At 39.6% G+C, this 18,092-nt stretch overlaps 1 protein-coding gene across 1 annotated transcript in view; it reads left to right on the top strand.

Moving 5' to 3' along the window:
- Positions 1 to 18,092, top strand: part of ANKRD6 (ankyrin repeat domain 6) — a 78,225-nt gene that overhangs the window by 20,371 nt on the left and 39,762 nt on the right. Inside the window, exon 2 of the mRNA XM_063124881.1 lies at positions 11,541 to 11,650. The gene's annotated coding sequence lies outside the window, so the exon portion shown is untranslated. The remainder of the gene's footprint in view (positions 1 to 11,540; positions 11,651 to 18,092) is intronic.

Here is an 18,092-nt window from a genome sequence, read left to right as displayed (position 1 = left end):
TCTAAATTTGCTTTTTAATACCAGCTCATGGTTAATGTGTTAAAAGTTTGCTATCACCATTACCCTAACATATAACTGTTTCTGCAATTTGTTTCTACAAGGTGCACAACACTGACATAGTGGGGAGGAGGGATAAAGAAAATCCTGTATGGGCCAAACAAATAATTTGTTTTTTAAAGCTGTGATATAATGGTTATATTCAAATATATTGAGAATTAGTTAAAATGTTTTCAGAAAATTGTATTAACTGGAATGTAAAAGGTTATTATGTGCAAAGCACATTTACTGTACTGACCTATTGCTTTCTTTATGATGATGTAAAAATCACAGACCTGTAAATTTGTGTCTTCTTGTTGTTGTATATTGTCCATCTATGGGCATGGATTTTAAATTATGCTTCTGAAGAAATAAATCAGTTTAACAAATGGGTGGATGAGGTTAGAGTGTTGTAAAGTCTACTTTTTTGAGGATGCATGAAGTAATATCTTAAGGCTATATGAAAATATTTATATTCAGTTTTCTAGTTAACAGGAGATAGCTCATTTTCCTAAGGAACAAAATTTCTAAGCATAGTTGTCTGACAAAGTCTAAAAAAAATGATATCTAAATGATTGAGATTTGTCATGTTTTCTGTATGAATTCTTAAGAAGCAGCACATAACAGCTTATTCACTGTTCCTGAGGCTTTTTAAAAATACAACTTTTAAACAAATAATTTTAATTAGCTACAGTACAAACCTAACACCAAAAATGAGAAAAGGTACATGCTTACTATAGTAAGTATGACTGAGCCTGGATCCAAACCACAGCTTCCTTTGGGCTTTGACACAAAGTGGCAGAAGGCTCCAGTCCAAGTGCTCCATCAGGTAAAAGCAGGACTAACTATGATAGATGTATATGTATGTAAGGCAAGTACTATCTGAGCAAAAAAGCATTGTCTATGAAACAGCCTGGAGCAAATCCTCAGAGTATTAAAAACCAGGAAGAGAAATAATGAGATCAGTCTGGAAATGGAGCCAATGGAGTTTTTAATCAAAGAAGAGAAAGTTGATGGACAAGTTCTTAGTGATGCTAGGCAAAACCAATGTAGGCTTCCTGGCAGGGTTTTTGTTGCCCATCTGTCATGACTTAAGGTTCATTCACATATTATGCTTCTATTAACACGTGGTTACCACTAAGCTTTTCTAGATGAGGCTTTTATTGCGCACTGGCCCTGTTTGTTTACGAGTGTTTTAGATAATGTCATTTTTGCTCCTGTGTTTCCCAAGCACTTTTATGAGGCTGGGGAAAATGTGGGGTGGTGGTTCTTCTTCTTTCCATTACGAAACAAAGCACAACTCTCCAGCAGTGTAGTTGTATTATTCCGTTATACCACACCACCACCATTGGCAATGCTCTTCAACTGGTAAAAAGTGGGTCATGAGATAAGTCCAGATGTTGGGCATGGAGAAAATTGTGAAAGTGGGTCCCATGTTGCAAGTTGGGAATTCGAGGAGGGTCTTGGTTCTGGACCAGTTGAAGACCACTGTCCTAAAGGTTATGTAGTAGAAAGTATGGAAATGGGAAAAAAAACCTTAATTCTGTAATGAATCTGGAAGCAGAATCAGCAGGTTAAACAGCCTCATCTAGAAAAGCTCTAAGTATCTGAGAGATGATTCCCTTCCTACTTTTTAAAGAAGTAAAAGATGTACCCAAGTTTAGGTTTTTCAGTGGCAAATTACATACATGGTGAATAGTGCACATGTATTTAAATGGTTGTGTTTTCCTGCAATAAATTGGAGACAAAGACTAGGAAAGCTTGGGAAATAGCTTAGCTCTTATCTCGACTGGTCACTTAATACATTGACCTGGTTCACATGACACAACAGCCCATCATGGCTGAATTTACTTCCGGAGGGCTGTTGTGTCATGCCAGTCTCACACAGGCGCCAATAGACAACACTCAAATGATCAGATGAGCTGCATGGCTGCCTGCTCAGTGAGCTGTCCAAGTGCTAAAACTAATGGTAAATTTCATGGCCCTGGATTCTCCTTTCTTAGGGTTCTTTATCTTTAAATCAGGCTTGGATGAAAATAGAGGGCTCCTTCAAATATAGCACTGTCCTCTGTAAAGTAGGAAACATAGCCACCTCAGTCCCATCCAGTCAAGGTAATTGCACAAAGGGAGTTGAGCTAGTCCTATGCTGGTTTGTTCCTCATAGGAAAAATTAATCTAGTGATAACTTTCAAATACTGCTGACCAAAATGTTCTCCAGATAATTTTTGGTTTTTTGCTGGTGACTTTCTCTTTACCCCCAGAATGCCCTGCAGCAGCTGCTCCACTGGCAATTTTATTTATTTATTACATTTATAACTCACCTTTATTTCCTCCAAGGAACCCAAGGCAGTATACATAATCCTCTTCATTTTATCCTCACAATAACAACCCTATGAGGTAGGTTGTGGGGCTCAGAGACATTCTTAGGAAATGAAGTTGGCAGGTGAGTATAGGCCTATGCTTTCCTCAGCAGTGTGCCCAGCTACCGAGAAAAAGTAGTGGAAAAACAGAAAGAGACTCCAGCCACTTCTTTCTGCTGAATTGAGTGGGGAGCTAAAGAAAGCATTGTGGGTTGGGGTGGGGGCTAGGAAAGGCAGTGGTAAACCAACAGGAAGCCAGTAGGGAGAACAGCAGGAAGCCAGTAGGGTCTGGGGGACCCACCCGTGAGCTGCTTTTGTGTGAGAAGAAGAGAAGAGAGGACGAGTTTGAAGAGATTGTGAAAAAAGAGTGTAGGCACTGAAAACTGAGTTCAAATGAGTGTTTTAGTGTATTGGGCCCCACCTCTGCCTTGTAGTCAGACGTTCTTGATCTTTGTGAGTAGCCCTGCCTCCCATGGCAGCCATTTTGTGGTGGTGTCCAGGACATTTTATCAAAGTGCCAAATATGCACACAGGTCCAAAAAGGTTGCTTGTCCCTGCCTTAAACTGTTTGGGTCTAGGTAATTTAAGGACAGCTTGTTTCCGCATGCTTCTGCCTGTCCAAATGAGATTTTATTTATTTATTTTAAATATTTATATACCGCTCCCCATTGAAAAATTTCAGAGTGGTGTACAAGATAAAATGAAAATAAAAAACAGAATAAAACACTTAAAACAAATTTCAAAAGAAGCAAATACAGAGACTCAAGGCTGCATATTCCAAGGCTTCCTGGAATAAAGATGTTTTCAGGAGGCACCGAAAGGAGTACAAGGTTGGAGCCTGCCTGACCTCCAGAGGCAGGGAATTCCATAGGAATTATGGAATTCCATAATTTCATATTATGCGAAGGCTCTGCTGTGTCCTGCTTCCAACTGAGATAAAAATGGAGGGTAAGTGGGACAGGGCCTTCTTGGTAAAAGGCCTAGGCCAGCCTTTCCCAACTTGGTGCCCTCTAGATGTTTTGGACTACAACTCCCATCAGCCCAAGTGAGCATGGGTTATGACCAGGGACAATGGAACTTGTAGTCCAAAAACATCTAGTGGGCACCTGGTTGGGAAAGGAGGGCCTAAGTTCCGGATGTCCGTTAACCAGAAAGGCCATCTGGTTCCCTCAGTCACAACTTTTCCAAAGGTTCTGTAACCAGTTCTTTTTAGACAGGCCTCTCATATCAACCACTTTGCTGCTGACTTTTATAATGGATGCTAATTTTATTTTGTTTACTGGACTGTGTTGCTTGTTGAGCTTTATCATTATATATGATTTTTTAGTAGTGATTGTAAGCTGCTTGGACAGTCCTTTGTTGGTTAGAAAAGTGGGCTTGCACGTTGAGATTAAAACAACAACAATGTAATTCCCCAGGGACAGGAGCTTTCTCAGTTGCTCTCTCGAGTAATCAGACAGCATGCGATGGCACATCTAAGTTGTTTTCTAAGGGCCATAGTAGATGGCATGTTAATGATGTGAATGCAGCTAATGTGCACATTTGTAAAATGTGGGAACAGCAGCAACAGGACCCCTTCTACACCCCCCACAGCAGCAGCAGAGAAGACTGAAGGTGTTGGGAAGGGAGAAGTTGCTATTTACATCCATTGGCACCAGTGGAGGCTTCTGTCCTGGTGCAAAGGGAGTGGGGTGGGATGGAGGATTAAAAATTTCTCCTGTCCCCAGTAGCTTTTTACATTATAAAAAAGAAGAAAAGAGTACATTAATTGCACTCATGGACCTAACATCATGCCTATTTTGGCCCAATGTCTTTAGTCATATGGTACCCTTAAGTGAAGTTGATGATATTAAGGTAGGCTTTAAAGCAACCTTCCCCAATCTAGCACCTCCCAGATGTTTGGGACTACAGTCCTCACTATCCCTGACAATGGCCATGCTGCCTGTGACTAGGGATGTACAGATTTTATTAAATCCATTTTGTTTGTGTTTCATGGAATGTCAGGTATCTTTTGTTCCATTGTCCACAGGTGTGCAGAATCTGTGCAATTCAGGAAAAAAACACCAGTCTGCTGCAGAATCTGTAGGTCAGGTTCATAGAAATCCTAACTCATCTGAACCTGTAGTGGATTTCTCCAACATTCCTACCTGTGACTGATAGAAGTTGCAATCCACAACATCTGAGGGATCCTACGCTGGGGAAACTTTAAAGAAAGTTTTGTACAATTTATGACCTACCAAGCTGAACACAGCCCAAGATGATAAACCTGTTGCTGTTCCATGCCTTGGACTGTAGAAATGAGGGAGTAGTTGAGCACCCATGAAGACAAAGTAAAGGGCTGGTGAGCTGCATTCATAAGTTTTACAGGCCTTCCTTAAAGTGTTTCGTATTTTCTGTGAGTTGTGCCAGCAATTTTGGAAATAATTAGGATATGCTATTTATTTTTCTCCTCCTCCTCCTCCTCCTCTGTATGAAGAGGGATGAGGTGAAGTGAGTGCTTAGCTCCCATCTGGCATGGTCTGGCATGGGACTCTTCAGAATAGAATGTAACCCCTTGCTGCTACCACAACCCTCTTTGGGACACAGCAGAATAAGGCATTTAACACTTGCCTCTGTCTCCACCTTCCACAACTTTATCATAGGCATCACTGCTTAGATCTGGACAGGTACCATAGCCATGTTATTACTACCACTTCTCCTTCCTGTGTTTCATTTCCTTTGTAGAAACCAGATTTTGCAAGAAAATGAAACTTGCATCACCAAGAAAATATCACCAAATATGCATGCAAAAGCTAGTTAATTTCTCAAATGCTAAACAGGGTGTGTGTATTTTGCAGTAATTGTACATAACATAATTCTATGCTAAGAAAAACTGAATATTGAGATGACCTGCATAAAAGAAAAAGCTGAGCAAATTTACCTTATTTTGCATAATATGTTGTGTTACAAAAACAAGGGGCTATGCAAGATTGATGCTTTGCCACTTTTCATTGGAAATTGTATCCCTCTGAATTTCTAAGATACCCACCAGTTAAAACACCCACATACTTTCAAGCTATCTTTGCAGTCATAAGAACTAGCAATATATTTTCTCTTTTTCTATAAAAGCCAAGTTTCTCAGAAAGTTGAATTTTATTCTCCCAGTGCTCATCTCTGTGCAGAACTGCAGCACACACATGACTAGCTCTGAACATATTTGAAAGGAATTGTGTGGAATATGCACACTTTTTCTGCTCTTTGAGTAGGAATGTTTCTGATCTATATGCTTGTTGTGAGTAGTAGATTTTTAAGTTGATTTTTTAAAATATGTTTTGCAATGTGCTTTTAAAACAATGTCCTTGATGCCAGGAAATGTTTTTTTCATCTCACTAACCTTAATTCCAGTGGTTTTCCTTTCTAAAGTTCTTTTAAGTGTTTCTTCTGTTTGATTGACAATGATAATACAGGGAGATTAAATAGTGCTGGCTGTGGTTTGGTGAAGTTCTTTCTATTAAAGAGAACTGTATAGATTGAATAGAAGCTTTGGGAGTTGGGATAGGAGATGGCTTCCAAGTTGAAATGTATATAATTTTATTTAATCTCTTTAATGAGTCGTTTCATTTACTTGTGGTAAAGAAATATCTAAAGTGTTAGCAACAGTAAACCAATCTTAAAACAAGAATTCAGTTATTTTTCTTTTCACAGGAGTCACATACTTTACCGTAACTCTAATTTTGTTGTTGTTGTTGATTTGGATACATATTAGATCAATAACTCATATGTGTCTTGACAACTAGTTTATCCTTAGGATGCCAAACATCATGTCAGAAAGATGGATAGAGTTGCAGGCTCACCTTTGTCTGGTGAATACGCTTTTCAAAGTCCAGAGGCTCTGAGAGAGGATAGAGCTACTGTTCCACTGGCCATTCTTCCCTGCCTGGGCCTGGTCAAAGCTAGAATCCTTCTTGCTGCCATGGAACTGGAGAGGACTTTGGGTGAAAGGAACAATAGAGCAGCAAGGCAGGAGCTGCAGTGGTTGCATCCTTTTCTAGTGCTTCTGAGCTTTTATATGGTCAGGCATCCAGCTATGGTAGTCTATGGATATCAGTGTGTTTATGTATGATTTGCTGGATTTTAGGGTGTTAGTCAGACTTTGACCAGGGAGATCTAGATTCAAGAGGTTGCACAGCCATGATGGTCATTGAGAGAATTTTGGCCAATCACACTCTCTCAGCCTAAGCTCTTATGAGACCCTAAGCTCCTTGGAGATGGAAAGGAGGATAAACATGTAAATAAATATATAATTGGCGATGCATTCAGAAGCACTCCTGATTCTACTGGCACTGTATTGCTTTTAACAGGATGCACATTCCAGTGGGCATTCTGGTACATGCATCTGCATTCCTGAGCATGCAAGAACCTTGTTTGTGCATGACTACAACTGGATTGAGGCCACTATCTTCAGGTGTCTCCTCGTCCTCGCTCCAATTGCTGTCCCTTTTCAGGGCAGTTACTGCTGTAGTTCAGAGAATGTGCACAAATCTCCCTGCCAGTTAAAAGAAACCCACTACCTGGGATGGAGTAAATGGGGGGGGGGGCATTGGTTGGCAGGGGGAGGTGAGTGTAAGCACTGCTGGTGTGAGCACCCCATTTGCTGCTGTTCAGCTATCCTCTAAGGTTTGGCTTTTAAGCTGATGAGAATATTTGTGTAAATTTAAAGGCTGGGCACTAAATAGAGGGGAAATTTGTGTATCTACAGTGACTATTCCGTTACTTGGTGTGCAAATTTCCCCTCCATTTACTGCCAGGGAGATTTGTGCACATCCAGTGAAGCACAGCAAGTTCTCCAAAAAGAAGCCACGAAAGCAGTGGGTTTTTCCTCACACTTCCAAGATTCGTGATTATGGTAGTGGAGATTGCAACTTGCATTAATACTTGCAAAAGGTATCAGCTTAATTGTGGGGAGGATTGGCACAATGGCACAGGAACATCAGAATGCTCTAAAACACTTTGGAAAGTGTGGAATGCCTTTGGAAAGAGTGTGCTGTATGAGGGTTAAATATAGTTCAGGAAATTAGCCTGCTAGAATTAGTTAATTACTTGATCAGCACTTGTTCTCTAAGGACCGAGATATTTGCATGCTCTCATACATTTTCATTCTTAATTGTTTTTAAAGCTTTTAGAACAGTTTGCAATCACCATGGCACACTCCAAGATGTGTTCACAACATCATGTAATGGTGTCTTTAGTGACTATGGCCTTTGGATAAAACTAGGGAGTGGTATTCATTTCAAATTAGTCAAGCAGGAATGAAAGAATGTGACTGAAAATTAATTATTTCTAACTGTCCTATTGTGCACTGAAAAAACTTTCACCATGCTTTTGTTCATACAATTCACGTTTAATTTGTGCCAGGGCTCATCCATGGAATCTGCTTTTAGTAAAAAAAAACCTCGGCCTTTTCAAGTAATAATAAAGACGGCCGTGTCTGTCAATGCCAAAGGAATTTCCCTCAGTACCGAGTGACTTAAACCAGTTCAACAGGGGTCAGAGAAAGAGAAGCTCCCATGGTAGAACTTGCAGTTGGGGGAAATACTTGACCCTACCACCTCTCTTTGTGGAAATTAATCATGGAATATAATCATGATAGTTAAAATATGATAATAAAGGAGAATTTCCCCCATTAAGTAAACCACTTTTGAGGGATATTATCGCCCTCTGTTAGTTCCCTTCCATCTACACAGTCCTGACGTCCTCATCCCTGAATCAACATCTCTACACTGAATCAACATTACAGCTGTTTATAAAATCCTTATTTTGACATTTGAAGTACATTTCCTCTAAGATGCTTAACTAATGATTACTTTGGATATAATAAGAGCAGCCAAATATGATATATCATTCAGACTTAACTTGAATAAAGGTCAAAGAAAAACTGCTTTACTTCAAAGATTTGAGCTAACTGCAGTATGTGCATTCAGTATGTTTATCTGGGCACTAGAAATAGGTTAAAACAATCAATTTTCTTCTTCTATATCTAATTGCTTAAGAAAGCCAGATGGCTAGAGATTAATTTATAATATACTTTTTGACTTTTTTTTTTCTTTGAGGAAGGAAGGGTAATTGTTTCTCTCAGGGATTAAAAGACACCATTTCAATTATGGCCTGATCATTAACCATTTGAAAAGGGAAATAGAGACAGCAGTGCACCAACTGTTTTCTCTCAAGCAAACTGAAGCTCTGTTTAAATAGATGGGATTGCTGAAGAATTATACCAGGTAAATAACTTTTGAATTTTGTCCCTAATGTCATTTCTTAGCCCTGCAGTTTCAGTTCTAATTGCACAATCTGGAAATTAATTGTTGTTGTTGTTGTCTTAATGTACAAGCTGATACAAGATGCTGTTTTCTTCATAGATATGCAGCAGTAAAGCTGACCAGATTGCCTGTTTATTATAAATAAAAATAAATAATTAGAAAATTACCCCACCTTTCTGATGCCTATACATCACATAAGACAGGTCACATAATTTAAAATTACCATCTCAAAATAAAACCACAACATCAATAAATCATTAAAATTGAGCATGATATTACCTAGATTAATCTAAATCTGGCTGTGGATATTGTGGTCTTTGTTCTGCCTCAGTGCTCAGGGCAACAACAACAAAAGTTCCTTAGTCAATAGAAAAACAATACCACTATGGGAAAATTTCTGTAAGTAGGTGGAATCTCCATGTTACAAGGCAGAATAGCTCTAAATGTTGAGGGGACAAACAAAACAAAGGAAGAGTTATTGCCTTCATGCTGTACTTCTAAAGTCAGAACATCTAGCTGGTCATTTTCAGAATCAGAATCTGGACTAAATGAACCTTTGGTCTAGTCAAGCAAGGCATTTCTTAGGCTCGAATGTCATTGTAAAAACCTCAGAATACAACTTTCCTTGTCCTGATCCTGCCATAATGTCATGATCACATGGACATTCCCCCACCCCACCCCGGTGACATATGTTCCCGGTGGCAAGGAATCAAGTGGTATTGGATCTCTTTTCCACCATCTAGAGAACCGTTATGCAAGTCAGGCTAGAAGACCACACATGGAAGTAGTTTGCTATAGGGCTGAGATAATGGTCCTAAAACAAACATGTTTTGAAATCTCCTATTAATTTAGTTGAAGTGGTAGTGGTTCAGGTCAGGGGTATGTTCTTTCCCAGGCTATGTTTTAGGGTCACACTAAATATGAATCTCTTGTTCATTTCTTGGAAAATCAGCGATGGAGGTGCTCCCAAATTGGAGCAGGGTGGTGGCATGAAAGGAAGACACGCCTCCCCCTGCCAGCCCTAGTCCATGTCATACCCCCACAGCTGTTATTACCTATGGAGCAGAAAACATATAGAATTAAGCCAAGAGAAACCTTCCCCTCTGTGGTGAATCACTGTACCTCATTATATTTAATTATTTAATGTAAATCATGGGTTCTGAATTTCCTGGAAAATAATAATAATAATAATAATAATAATAATAATAATAATAATAATAATAATAATGATGTTTTAATTCAAATAAACAATACTCTCACAATAAACTATTAAAAAGTTACAACACTTAATGTCCCCATAAAACCAAAGGAATGCTTTCACAAGACTAAACTACTTTTATTTATTGGAAACTTCTTTCCTTTCAAATAAATGTGTACTTTTAACTCTAACCTCATAAGCACCTGAGCCTTAATTTTGCATGTGAGAAGAAAAACCTCATCCTAATGAGGCTGAATACAGGAATGACTCAATATCTCTCTCCTTATCTTTGAACTACTAAAGCTTGCTTAAACATTTTCCTGAAATCTTCAAAAGGGGCTTACATCAAAAGGGACTTATTTGAATACCTAAGGCTCTCCCAGTCAAATGTCATGCATTTCATGTCTTTATTAGTCTCTTTCCCCCCTCTTTTTCTGATGTGTGTACAATTAAAACTGTATTGTGTAATGCATATTTGGAGCATTTAATTTAAAACACAGAGTAGATTTGCTTTTGTTCTTCCCAAATTCAAATTCTGTATAAGTAAAAAACCTTATGCAATCAATTAAAAGGCTTTGTCTCATTTCATCCATTTGAAATTGTGGCTGAATGATGGAGATGTTTGTCTCTTCACTTGCTTACTAATATTCCAATGTTCCAAAACATTCTGTCTGTGTGTGCATGTCTACTATTTACTGAGTTCCCACCATATATAGAGGTGAATGCGGGGGCTCTCAGCCTAAGTCCAAACTAAGGTCCACTATTTTTAGCTTAAATAATTACTTTTAGGTTGAATTTATTTTTTGTCACCCTTCATGCAAGCTTCACTTGAGTGTAACAATATAGCATTAAAGGAAGTGAATGACCTTCTGGGCAACGTCAAGAATTTTCTGTAAGTTTCAGAAAATCCCGTTTATAACAATACCAAAATGTCTTGCAGCACTGTTGATGCGGCATTATGTTTTTCAGTAACGGAGAATGAACACAATTGCCTTTCCCCTTCTGAGCTGTAATTCTGTGAGCAAGTTGAATGTTGTGATTATTGATCTTGTTGTGCATTATTATTATTATTATTTGTATCCCGCCTTTTGCCCAATACTGGGCCTCAAGGCGGTATTACAAAGTTTAAAACATACATTTTAAAACATAGGAAAAGAAATGTAAAAAAAAAAAGTTTAAAATACACAACAAAATTATAAGTCAGTAGGGGGAGAAAACAAAACAAAACAAACAAGGGGACAGGCCCTCGCCTTGGTGTCACCCCCTTTGGGGGTGACCCTGCTGGTGGCGGACCCGCCCCCTATGGAGCCTGCCTCTTAAGCTCCCAGTCCCAAAAAGTTGTTGCAGCTGGGGGTGAGATGGTTACTAGGCCATACTAGAGAGGGAGTTCCATTAAACTAAGCTGAACTTCCAAGTATAAACATATATAGGATTGCACTACAAAAATGAATGCAATTTGCAATAACATAAGAGTTCTACAGTAGTGAGAACCAAGCCTGAGAAAGTAAGCACTAGTCAAGTCAATAGGATATAGGCGTGTGGTGAAATGCTTAAGTTTTATTACCTTCAGTGGGACTCAACAATTGTCAATAGACTACTTGCAAGGAATGAGGGGCATAACTTTTTCCACCTGCTATTTTTCTTCTCCAGCCTTCACCCACAAGCTGGAACCTCTTTTGAAGAATAAATAGCTTTGCAAACCAGAAGCAGCACTCAGGATTTGGAAATGCAAGTTGGCTGAATAATGCGTACTTTCACCCGTAAGTGCATTGTGCGAAAATTAGGTTTGTTTTATTATATTGTCATACATTTACGTTAATGTTACGTGAATCAGATAGCATCCTATCCTACTCCTTGTTGTAGTAAACAGAAGTTGGTGATTCACCTCATTGGATTTGTATCTTTGTCAGTTTGAAATGTGTACATTAAAAATGAAGACTGCTTAAACACACAAACGTACAAGCCATTTAAATAACGACATTAGGCTGCAATGTCGTTATTGCAGCTTGAGTGAGCTTGATTGAATATAGTGAGCCTTACTTCTGAGTAAACATGTATAAGATTTAGATATTAGTTCATTAAATGCCTATTTCAAAAGTGTATAATCTTTACTTTGGACCAGAAAGCATCTAAACATCGTTTATTTTGCTAAAAGATGCGTTTTGAAGAGCTGAGGGGTTATTCTAATTGGATGTATTTAATCAGTAAAAAGAATTGATTTACAATTCATTCAAATCATGGTGATTGCAATTTAAAATGTTAGCTCTCATATTAAAAACAATGTTCATGTGGAAGTTTACAAGAGAGATCATGTGTAGTTACTTTCGGTAGCTATCTCTGATCAATTTTATTTTCACAATAAACAAAGTTTATGCATTAAAAGCACATAAAACTTTGCAATGAACGGTACACAATGTGGTGCAAAACTCTCTGTAATTTTGTTAAAGTAGATAGGAATCCATATTGGGTGTCATATCTGATAAGCTTCGTAGGTATATAGGCAGTGTCAATGGTGCACATTGTTATTGCCAAAGACGTGAATTACAAATCTCCGCAGTAAAGGCGGAAATGTGAACTTGCTTGAGTTGACAAAGACAAGGTTCTTCTGCTTGTACTGACCCTTCCTTTTCCCAGGGGAAAACCCAATGTGTTTATCCCCCTCTTACGTGAAGCCTGCTGCTAAAAGTTTGGCAGGAATCCAATGCCAACGTCTGACTGGTGGCCTCCACCTGCTCTAGTTACTTTCCTCATTTGTGTGGAAGGAAAAATCACCCTAATGAGCACAGATGCATATATTAAGAAAAGAGAAAATGGAAAGGGTGGGAAGGAGCAGAACAAAAGTAAACTGCCAGGGACCCTGGGCCCTCGGGGGGGTGGGGGTGGGTTCCTTGGGTCCAACCCTGTTTGTGTCTCTGCTGAAATCCTTTTCATGATCGGTCATCCATTCAAAATGTGGGCATGAAACTTGAACTGCAGAACTCTGTCCACCAGAAACAGAGGGTAATTCAGTAATATGGTTTTGCTTCAGCTACATTGAACATAGAGGCTATGTTGTGCATGTCTCTTGTTGTTATAATTTATTGAGATAAAAAAGTAATGTGCTAGCATGATGTGGGGAGAAAGCAGTGAGATTCTGAGCACCTTAATGTGGTTGATGTAGAAAGATGGCTTCTACAAGGTCTGTTAAAGAATGAAGGGCAGAAGAAATGGTCCTCCCTAGGGAATACCTAACATCCTTCTTTTGTGAGCTGCCTGAGCTAAAATGGTGCTTGCTGGAGTGAAGCTCCAGTCATTGATGCAGGTCCCTTGTTTTCTTACTATTTTGCTAAAATTATACTGCTAGGAAACAGAGGCGATCCGTCAAATGGGCCTTGGCTAGCAATGGTGCCCTCAAAAGGGCCTCTCCTGCATATCCTAGTACCCAGGCAGGTTCATAGCAGGACAGGGAGTCCTTTAGATAGCCAGTTTCTAAGCTGTTTAGGGCTTTAAAAGTTAAGATGAATACCTGAATTGAGCCCAGAAAGCAATTGGCAGCCAGTGCAGGTCTTTCAGGCCAGGTGTAATATAGTCCCGATACCATATGCCGGTTAACAGCTTAACAACCATATAAAATGTCATTTCCCTTTGTGACTACTAAAATGTGCTCCTTTAAAAAAAATCTGTTTCACTAATTGCATTGGAAAGGCTAAATAATTTAAAAACTGCTTTAGAGATTAAATGAACAATTTGGACATGCTTGTGTTTCTATTTTTAAAGGAACAGAATTTAATTACTACATTGGTCGGCTAATACTGTGTGGCACGTCTTGCTCGTCTTAAAACAGAGTGTCCCTTTTCAAATGAAATCTTTTTTAGACTGACAGCAACACTGAAAAATTAGGCCACAAATAGAAAGCTATAAAACTTATTTATGATTTTCTTGACAGCACTTTTCATTTAAGTTTATAATGATGGGGTTTTGCATAACGTTAAGAGCCAATTCATTAAGAACATGGTCTTGGATTTTCTTTTTTAATGTCCTCAATCATCGTGTGTGTGTGTTGAAGTCTACTTGTGCGATACATACAATTTCCTAAAGTGAAGAGCTTTACCCATGCTTTAACTCACCCCAAAGCTTTTTCAGTTTAGTCCAGGGGTGGGAACTTATTTCAGCACAAAGTCTGAATTGGTTCCAGACAAGTATGTCAGTGGGTGCATGTGAGCAGTGGGCCTCAGACACAAGTGGGTGGCATCACCCCTACAGCTGGCATGCACCCTGATACACTTGCCCACCCCCATTCCACAGATACATTCATGCACATAGGATTTGGACTGTGTTGTGCACTAGGCTTGGTTTCCCTCCTCTCTCCTGATTGGGGTAGGGGAGAGAAGAGCAAAGATGGCTGAGGTGCTCCTTGAGGCCGTGGTTCTGTCACTCTTCCACCCCCCTCTTCCTTCTCTGAGAAGGGCTGTACTCTAGTCAGTACTTATAATCTGTGATTACATAAAGTTCAGTTCAGAACTGACCCACATAGTATATGTTCAGTGTTGAAAAGGTCCTAACAACTGAACATTGCTAACCTTATCTGGAAGAAGCCACCCGTCCTTGTTGCTTTGAAATAGATGTTTTTCAAACAATAGATGCGGCAGTGAATGAGTCATTGAAGGATATTCTTAGATTTCATTATCTAGAAGCTGATTACACCATGGCCTCATTGCTATGGATCTGAAATGCTAATTCATTTTGTCAGTTCAGTTATCCATTTTGCCTACTCTCATGTAGCATTCTCAAAAGCAACCGCTCCGAGGAATGATTTGTTATCGAGTCTTGTTTCCATCTTACCTGGAAGACTCTGGGATCGGATTTCTTTTTGCAAGAGCTTTTAGGTTGATACTTGCTGATGTGCTAAATTAAAAACAATGACAACACTAAACCAAAGTAAGATCTCATGCACTCCCATGTCATGGAAGTTTGTCATTTAATTTTGATCTACTATTGTAAGATCAAACCCTGAAAACATCTTTGAAAGGCAGGAGAACTTATAATTAATAAATACATTAACACTCGTAATACTCCAGTACACAGTAATATAAGGTACCCTCTGGTTAAACAGAAAACTACACGTTACATGGCAAACAAAGGGTTTGCAATCCTTTGTTTGCGTTGCAACACAAATGTGGGCACAGAGGGGTATTTGCAGAGGATAATCAGCAGGTAGGATCATGTGCTTAACCTTCTTGCCTTACTACAGACTCTTGAGTGTGAATGTCCTCTGCTCCCTGCCCCCCAGCTGCTTTAACCTGATTTCTCCCAGGCCAGGTTCTTAAGGCCATGGGGGGAAGATGCCACAAATTTCCTAAGATAATGTTCCACCCTAAGATGTATTTTTATCCTGAATCTTTTGAAGCTAATGCTTAGATACAACTTGGCAGAATTCTGTTGTACAGAGAGATTTTCTGCACAAGGCATTTTTTGTGCTCTCATCATTCCTTACAGTTGTTTACAGGTTGTTTAGATGAAGGTTGTTGGCTTCTGCTTTTTAAGAGCACTTTGTGAGTATTTTTAGACCAGGGAAAATGGAGTATTATTTGCGAAAGAAAGAAAATGTATTTTGGTAATTGTGTTATTTTCCTATAGTACAGCGTCACCTACAGGTTATGTAGTGGAAAAGCAGGAAAGGAAAAATGTTTTATGTAGAGCTCAGGCTGGGTGGACACCCAAACGAGTATTGGAGAGGATTCAGATAAAACGATAAAGGTTCTAGTCACCAGAAGAGTCCAGAAGACCGTAACTGTAAATCACTGCATATAGTCACAAGAAATGAAAGGCTGAAGAGAGTAATGATGCCTCCAAGAAAATGACTGGTGCAGTAATCAGAGAAGGAAAGAGAAAGGGGGAGAGTATATCAACAGATGAAGCATTAGAGATCTGAGAGTATATCAACAGATGAAGCATTGGACATCTGAGAGGTTGTGTTAAATAAATAGTGCTAAGCCATAAATCTTTGACTGCCAGAGGACAGTTTTGCATGTGTTAATATGTGGTGATGTGTGGTTTATATACTAGAATGTCTCTTGTAAATCTCTATAATAAAACATCCCCCCTTCAGTTGTTCCGCCAAGGCAGCTATCACTGGTGAGTTCCACTGTTGTTGCTTTACTCTTACACTTTAAAGGAGAGATGTGCCTGTTTTTTCTTTACTTCAGAAAGGATTCCTAGATGAATCCCAGAAATGTCAGGAGAATTTCCTACAATAGTAGCAGATACAGAGACACAGACAGGGGCTTCAGGTGATGAAGTGAAAAACATGGCTGCTTTTCAGTTCTTGTTGACCAACCAGCTCAGGAGACGAGGGGACAAGCAATCTTAGGCATTTCATACAGGTAAACTTAGGCATTTAGAATCCTTACAATCACATCATTCAGCTTTTCAAGTTACACTAGGTTTAAAATACCATTTGTTCATAGATAAACTAGTAACAAGCTTTAGGAGGTTCAGTGATTTGTAAATGTCAGGATTGTTTCTTTCACTCACCTGGCATCAAATGCTGTTTGTGAATGAATCTAAGGTCAGGTCAAAAAGACAGGCAAATAAGTGATGGCAAATTGATATTGAATGCAGAGATGTATATGATATGTAAGTAGCTAAGTGTACATAAGCAGCCAGTGGGTTGCCCTGCATATTCATGCAACATCTGCAGGCAAGTATCTATGGAAGTGGTGGCCAGCCTGATTGGCAAGTGCACCACAAGTCAAGTCCACTATATGCAAGTGCCATTCAATTGCACAAGACAGAAATTACATAAGGGTGAGGCAGGAGTGCAGGTGTACCTCTATCATAGCTTAGGCTAGGCCTGTAGGCTACCTGTTACTGTCCAGGGTGGCTACAAATTACAGGAGAATGTCAGGAGAATTTTTACTTTTACTTTTACTTGCGTTTACTTGTGAGGAGGCAGGACGAAGCTGCGACGGGTGCCCACACTTCCTGCTGTCTTGGGACGATCCTGAGACCACGGGAAGAATCGGGCTAAAAGGGCCTGCCGATATCCCGGGGAAATGGAGGGATCATCCCTCCCTGCTCCCAGGATCCCCTGTGCGTCATATGGACACACAGGGATGATCCTGGGACAATCCCCGGGATATCAACTAGTGTAGACATGCCCAATGGCACCCTATCAGTAGGGTGTAATGCCAATAGAGCACTATAATACAGCCACTAGATGGCACACTTTCATTGAACATATAGAGTATTGTCGAGAAAGGATGTTTTCAATTCCAAATCACATATTCTCCACCTAAGGAAGTCCATCGTAAACCTGGAAAGACTGCAGAAGAAGAAAGCCTGATAAAGGTGTGGGATTTTTGCTTAATGTAGAGAAGCTCAATAAAGCATGATATGAGCCTGTGTTGTTTACACTCTTGCTTGGTACCAAAGCAGAAGAGTTGAAGAAGACTTAGGCGTTCGTCCATTCCACAATACAAAGGCGTATTTTCATGCATAGAAGACACAGTTGCATGTGTAATTGGTCTTGTTCGCCATATCTTCAGCGCTGCTCCTCCTCTGAAATGTCAAGCCACTTTTAAAACCAAATAGCTGATTGTTCCATTGACAGCTGGAACTGTTGCAGTATACACAGCAAATAAGTGAATCTTCTGCTGCAGGCAGTTCTCGGCCCACATGCATATAATTTCTTTGTATTGCTGTCCAGACTCAAGTCTGTCTAGCGATAGATCTCTCTCTTTCTCTCTCTCTCTCTCTCTCTCTATAGCAGGCATGTAAGTAGCCACTTGCCTACTCACCCGTGAAAAGGCCTGGGCACAAGTGCATCAGAACAAAATGGCAGAATGGACTGCACCAACCCAGAGAGTAGGGAAATCACATTTTTTTGAAATGTGATTTTCCCACACAGAAAAAAAATCCCTGCAAAGCTTAAACCCCCTCCCTCCACAAAACATAAGGGGAAATGGTTCTGGCCCAGGCCAGTTGCTGCTTTACTCATTTCTTCTTGCAGGGATTTTTTTAAATTTTGACATAGGGAGTATTAAAAAAAGTATTTTCTCTCTCTCCACATTCAGTCTGAAATGGTACAGACCACTCTAATTACCTCTTCCTGTGCATGGGCAGTGTAGGCCTAAAACTTCCCTCCAAATAAGTAGGTTATGTGTGTGTTTTGGTTTTCTTGGTCAATTGGATAAGAACGGATTATATATCTTTTTCCTGGGT

The sequence above is a fragment of the Elgaria multicarinata genome, chromosome 4, assembly GCF_023053635.1.
Source record: "Elgaria multicarinata webbii isolate HBS135686 ecotype San Diego chromosome 4, rElgMul1.1.pri, whole genome shotgun sequence".
Taxonomy (NCBI): domain Eukaryota; kingdom Metazoa; phylum Chordata; class Lepidosauria; order Squamata; family Anguidae; genus Elgaria; species Elgaria multicarinata.
Note: the sequence above shows the minus strand (reverse complement) of the source record. Positions and strands in the feature narration are given on the sequence as shown.